This window comes from Cupressus sempervirens, chromosome 4, assembly GCF_028749045.1.
Source record: "Cupressus sempervirens isolate cs-2001-9-10 chromosome 4, ASM2874904v1, whole genome shotgun sequence".
NCBI classification, from domain to species: Eukaryota; Viridiplantae; Streptophyta; class Pinopsida; order Cupressales; family Cupressaceae; genus Cupressus; species Cupressus sempervirens.
This window is the reverse complement of record NC_143121.1, coordinates 372,325,145-372,331,067: the sequence shown is the minus strand read 5'-3', so window position 1 is coordinate 372,331,067 and position 5,923 is coordinate 372,325,145. Positions and strand designations below refer to the sequence as shown.

The 5,923-nt window shown below is 34.4% G+C and overlaps 1 long non-coding RNA gene across 2 annotated transcripts; it reads left to right on the top strand.

Annotated features, from left to right (window-relative positions):
* The first annotated feature begins 1,082 nt into the window (after positions 1–1,082).
* LOC149561617 (uncharacterized) lies at positions 1,083–5,670 on the top strand. Of its 2 annotated transcripts, XR_016363451.1 has the most exons (3): positions 1,083–1,432; positions 5,097–5,207; positions 5,332–5,670. It is a non-coding gene; the product is annotated as an uncharacterized LOC149561617 (long non-coding RNA). The 2 variants fall into 2 exon arrangements; XR_016363450.1 differs by lacking the exons at positions 5,097–5,207; positions 5,332–5,670 and adding an exon at positions 3,161–3,367.
* The last annotated feature ends 253 nt before the right edge of the window (positions 5,671–5,923 follow it).

Genomic DNA, 5,923 nt, shown 5'->3' with positions numbered 1-5,923 from the left:
CACAATAGTAATTACAAATTCAATAATTAAATAAGATAAATATTACTCCTATAATTACTATGTAACATTAAATTGATAAATAGATGTCTTCAAGAGATTATTAAGTTGTTTTATGATTTATTGTATAATATTAAATGTAAAAAACTAAGAGATATTTAGCACAAGTCGATGAGAGATGAGTTTATAATTAAACCATTATAGTATCGATATATTAAATATAGTTTTGAGATCAAATTATTTACAAATTTAGTTAGTAGCTAAAATGAATATTATATCTTTATTACTACATGATTATATTTAATTGATAAATGAATAATTGAAGAGAATACTAAGTTAATGTATGAATTATTATACAATATTAAATAAATTTATATCTTATATGTTTGAATGCAAAGGAACTTGTAAGTCGATTTCTGAATGGTATAAACGTGTAGCTCGGAGTAACAAAAAGGCGAACAGAGTCTGATTGGATTAAAAGAGAGATCCGAAGCTGAGCTTTGTATGTCGTGGTTTTTGTTGGCTATCAATTGTAGCTGAAAGATGTCGAAGGCAAGTAGAATGCCTACGTATAACACATCAATTTGTTAGAATAATTAGTGCTAACAGCAATTATTACCAGTGGAGACTACAAATATCTGCAAATGACCTTCGAAATCTCTGCTGTTTATATTGAAATCCCCTTTCTCGATCGAAGTCGCCATACATTTTTATCCGAGAACCATTTTAGAAAATGGTGTTAAAATATCGGGTGGGTTGAAAGACAATTTTATTTCGACTACGTTCCGTTGTCGTCTAGTCCGGTTAGGATATCTGGCTTTCACCCAGGCGACCCGGGTTCAAATCCAGGCAACGGAAACCTTCAGAAACTCATAGATCTTTTATCAATAACGTTCTGTTCTAAAGTACTAAGGAAATGAACATGGCGGAAGTTTTCTGAAATATTATAGCATGACAACAGTTGTTTTTTCCTTTTATGTAAGGAGAAATGGATGTCTGCTTCAAATCTCGGTTACTTTAACCTTCTTTAATTTTTACGTCCATCACTTTAATTAGTTAGCCGATTAGGCTATTTACTACGGGATTCTCGACCGGAAATTGTCCCGTCCAAGTCGGAACCCTTTCTCAGGTGCCGGCAGGGCATGCTCGGCTTCGCAGTAGTGCTTGCTTGGGTATATCGATGGCACGACGTATTTGTCGCAGTCTGCTGCTTCCTCCTTGCAGCGTTCGCCACGGACCTGCTATGGCCTCCCGCTCTCGTGGCCGACTGCCGCTAGAATTGATCTGCAACCTGTTGTGGGTCTTTCGATTCGTGGCGGACTGGCATTTGGTATGTGCATCGACCGATTGCCTTGTTCTGCATATTTGTGCATATTTGTAGGGCTTTGGCTTGCTTCGTACCACATTATGCTTTGGAGGATTTCTCGGTAAAAAGGTATTTTACGGTCATATTTTTATTTTGCATTCTTTCTCGTTTGTCATTTTTCTTTTGCTGAATATGCTTCTGAACAGGGTTTGTTCTGGTTTGTTCCATTCTCAGTAGGAACATATTATTTAGTGTATCGCATGGGTTAGGTTTGCTTGCTCCTAGATGACATTTTAGAGAATTAAATAGGTCTCAAAGAGAAAGCTTGACGACGATATGAAATTGTTGGATTAACATTATCCCATGCCAATTTATTACAATAGGTATTGAATAGTTGGTTCAATTGTAAAGGCATGGGATTGAAAACGAAAACATTCCTGGTCAACCACATCATCAAATGAATTTATGCCTTCCTTTAGGATTTTGATGAATGCCCATGCGTTGATGAAAACTTCCACATTGGCACGGACAAGAGGGATGCCATGAGAGGTCACAGAGTTTCGATTGAAAACTGCAAATTGCATTTGCTTGAACATTTCTAAAGCCTTCTCAACGAATTCATTTTGTATTTTGTGATCAGCACACCATGAGACCACATTTCTTTAAGGTGGTCAATCTAATAGTTTTCGTGTTCTGTATGTCCCTCATAACATATATGACCAGGGCACTTTCTAGTATAATACTTATTAAAATCTCGATCCGTTATGATTTCATGGATGTCTGAAACCTGTTACAAATATTCTAGTTCTCATCGGTGAGAAGATGTTGTTAAAGGTTGGGAAACCTGGCTTTAAACCTTCCATGTATTTGCTTGAAAGTATTGAAATTCTTTTGGGAAAATCATCACACAGAATTCTAGTGAATGTTATGTTCAGTGAGATTACATCTATTAAAGACAGATCAGATTTTCATGATCTATGATTCTGTGCTGATCACACTTCATTTTCTACCATTATTGAGATTCCATCTCTTCAGGGTGTCTTCTTTGAATTGTTTACATACCTTTATGCTTGTGCATGTTTGTAGATACCATTAATCAGCATCCAATTTAGAGTCTTCAAACATTAATCAGTAATATTTATAACTTGTGATCGATGTTTTCCTCCGCTGTTATTTCTTTGACTTCATTTTTTTGCCTGCCTGTGGCAGGGCCCACTTGATTTTGTTGAAGTGAATGAATTTAGGCCTTATTATTAACAGAGTTCTCATATATGCTGACTGTTTCTTGAGCGTATATGTTCACGCTGAAATGAAATTTCACTATCATCCTCCTTATTTGTTATGTGCAAGCTCTGAAATCTTATTGGGAAGCAATAACATCCAACCCTTTTTGTTCGTAGAATATCGGTGGAGAACTAGACTATTGAGGTAGGATGGATCAAAAACATTTGGTGATAATAGTACATGGGTCAACATTATAAATTAGTCAACATCATTTTTGATAGCTATGCAATGGTGATAGGTGATTTTACCCGGGTCTTATTTGTTTATTCTTTTTCCATAGGTTGGGGTCTTCTTCTTAATAAGTGTGCCCATAGATTATGAAGAAATGTAACCAATAATATGAAATATAATCAAACAGTAAGTACATAGGATGTTGGTATAATGTTAGTATAACTCTTCTTTACATTATTATGTTCTGTTGATGCATAAAGATTTGTGGGACAGTTATAGTTTTTCTTTGGTAAGCGAATATGCTAGGATGTTTACTCTGTCTGCTAATGTCTAGTAGTGATATGGTGAAGATGCTTGATTGCACTGTCCCTTTGACTAATTCCATGCATTTCCATTTTGTAGCTTTTCAAAAGATACAAATACAATACAGGGGCAGGTCTTTACAAGCCAAATCCAAATACAACACAACCCGTTACCTCCAGGCAATGATGATTCCTTGCTCTTTCATTATATTCTGATTTCTTTCATGTATATCATTGCATTGATGACGATTACAAAATCTGTCTCTACCTGCAAATAAGGAAATTTAAAATGGTGCCATTTCTTATAGCTTCAGCAATGCAAAACATCTTAACTTTGTTGCTGGTTCCTTATTGATTATTGTTGAGATGTCTAAATTACTCTCAACTCAGTGACTGTCGATAAGATAAATAGACTGAACGGATAGAAAATTCTAGAAAGACGGGTACTTTTATGCTTGACTTTGTTGGGCAGCATTTCAGCATGTGTTTGTTTTGAATTCTAAACAAATACCTACTCATTATGTATATCTCCTATGTATATCACATCCAACACAAGAATTAACAAAATTTTATATAAAAGGAGATGAGATATAATGGGGCTTCTTTCTTGAGGCTCCTTTTTACAAGCCATTCACTTAAAAAATTATGTATGGCTTTCTTGGAGGTCTCTTAATTTTTTCCTAGAATTGTTCAACATGTCATAATGTTTGTGGCATGTATTATTGTCAAAGTAGAATTGCACACTCCATTGGATTTAGGTTAAGTATAGATAGGGAATCCTTAACCTATAGGACTATAATTGTAGACTGCTTGGTTTGACTGTAAGCTATAACCCTAGCACATAACATCAATCTAGCTTGTTCAGGTGGTAGAATTTCAAGGATATGAACCACAATATATTGGAAATTCAGTTAAATAGTCAAGGCATGTTCCTTAAGATTAGTGAGTAATCAGACAAATAAACTTGGGTACAAAAAACAACATGGTATAGTGTGATCCTCTGATCACATGGTGATTAAAGAGATTTATCTAATAGTTGCAATTCTCTATTGTTCATGGTAGCTGCCCAAGGACCTAAACAATAGTTATAAACTATGTAACTATTTAATATTATAAATAAGACTACTATTTTTGGGGTTGGACTGATAATATGTTTAGAAACTCGACGTAGGCATCAAAGGTTACAGTGAGCAGCTACTAACTCGCAGCCCTGAGAAAATGATGAAACTCGAATGGGTATGATCATGATAAATGTAAAACCCAATAACATAATAGCTTTACATAACTAACTATGTAGATTAATAGAGATATCAGAGCAATCAAATGACACATCTAGAGAATTCCTAATAAAACTGAGCAGCAAAACATAAAACCTCTAAACAAGTATATGAAGTCTCATGGGTTCTAACATAAATTACTTTGACATTCAAATAGATAAGGTGTTTTGATAGTGTAGTGAGACCTTTATTTGCTGAACTAGGATGTTCATCCTTCAAATGCAGGGTTTTTCGGGTAAGGCCTTCTATCACTAATTGAAGCTATTCGTGTCATAATCAATAATATCTTACAAATTTTATTTTTTCTAGTAGGCATTGCTTGAGAAACAGACAATTACATGGATGCCCACAATGTCAGCACATGCCATCAATCATTTTTTTGAGTCTTTCTTTGTAACCCTTTAGTCGCTAAAATACTCCACATTAAACACTCTTGTGATGTAAATAATCAAAACCCATATTTCCCTAATGAAATTCTAGATCACGTAGCAGAAGAACTACAGATGATTGTATATATTGTCTTGGCAACCTTGTTTTGTAACATGTATAGTTATATGCCCCTGAATGAGAAAATTAAAGAGACACGTTTTGTAAACATTATTGTACTTCCTTTTAATTACTCGTACTCTTGTATTTGAGATTTATCTATGCATTATACTATTATTATTCATCTAAATCTGCACAAATTCTAAAAACTGGCCTTTTATTTTCAAGTCACGCTTATGCAAAATACTTTTCCACTTTTATAATGATCCTCAGATTAAGGTCATTGGGTTTAAAAGAGAGAAGCAGCAAGAGAACTCTAATGTTCCCAATCCAAGTTACCATTCTTATGGAATACAAAGTATCATAGAAGCTGGATTGCTATAGGTATGTTGATTATTATTCAATTTTTGTATTTGGAGGTTTCTATCTTTCTGTTCATGAACTGTTTGACAAAATGCCTGAAAGAAATGTAGTCTCCTAGACTCTAATGATCATCGGATGTGTGCAGAATTAGTCAAATATGAGTTACATGGCTACATTATCAAGAATTGTAACCTCCTCAACCTACCTAATGAACTAATATTGGAGTGCATTGTACATCTTACACACCTTATTAATGCCCACAACTGATGTTCTGTAATCAAGCATTTCCTTCATGAATATGTATACTTTCCTGTACAGTTGTTATTTTGAGTGTTATTTCACAATTCCTTTGTATTATAATATGGCCTCTCACCTCTCCAATGGCAATATATCAAGAGCAATTCATTTTCTTCTTTGGATTTTTTAAACTTTCTAATATTAACGTCTATGCTAGGATGATTTCTATCAATCATCTTTCCCATCCTATCTATCTCACTTGTGGATCCAATGTCTTTAAAAGTGGAAAATGAACATGTAAGATTGAGTTGCTGAACCTACCCAGGTCCCATTGCTTATCCCAATGGCCACTCATTAGATATTGGCCATTTGGGTGCTTTATTGGTTTGAAATTTGATAGGTGCCCGTAATAATCACTTCATTGAAATTTGGAACATATGTAATTTTTTTGGAGTTTAGCTATCAATAGATGGTTCAATTCTTGTTATTCAATTAAACAA